The following is a 281-nucleotide window of genomic DNA, read 5'->3' as shown; positions in this document are numbered from 1 at the left end:
CCCCCTCCCACCCCATTCCTCTTCTATGATTGCTTCACGATGCAACCACTATTTCTGCAATATTAAAAGGTGTCTCGAATGCTCCTTTACAAACCGCAGAGGGCGTGTGCGCATTAAATTTATCCAACAAATTATCCTTAAGGAGGGGGGGAGGGGAAGGAAAAATAAATTGTTTTAGGGTTTGAGCCACGCAATTACGATGACAGTTACGACAGCTGGTATTGCTTTGATCGAGCCAACAGCATTACGTCTCCCACCGCCTCATATATATATATATATAT

Source organism: Trypanosoma equiperdum, assembly GCF_001457755.1.
Source record: "Trypanosoma equiperdum strain OVI genome assembly, contig: ctg_1622, whole genome shotgun sequence".
In the NCBI taxonomy this organism is placed as follows: Eukaryota; Euglenozoa; class Kinetoplastea; order Trypanosomatida; family Trypanosomatidae; genus Trypanosoma; species Trypanosoma equiperdum.
This window is presented reverse-complemented; position numbering follows the sequence as displayed.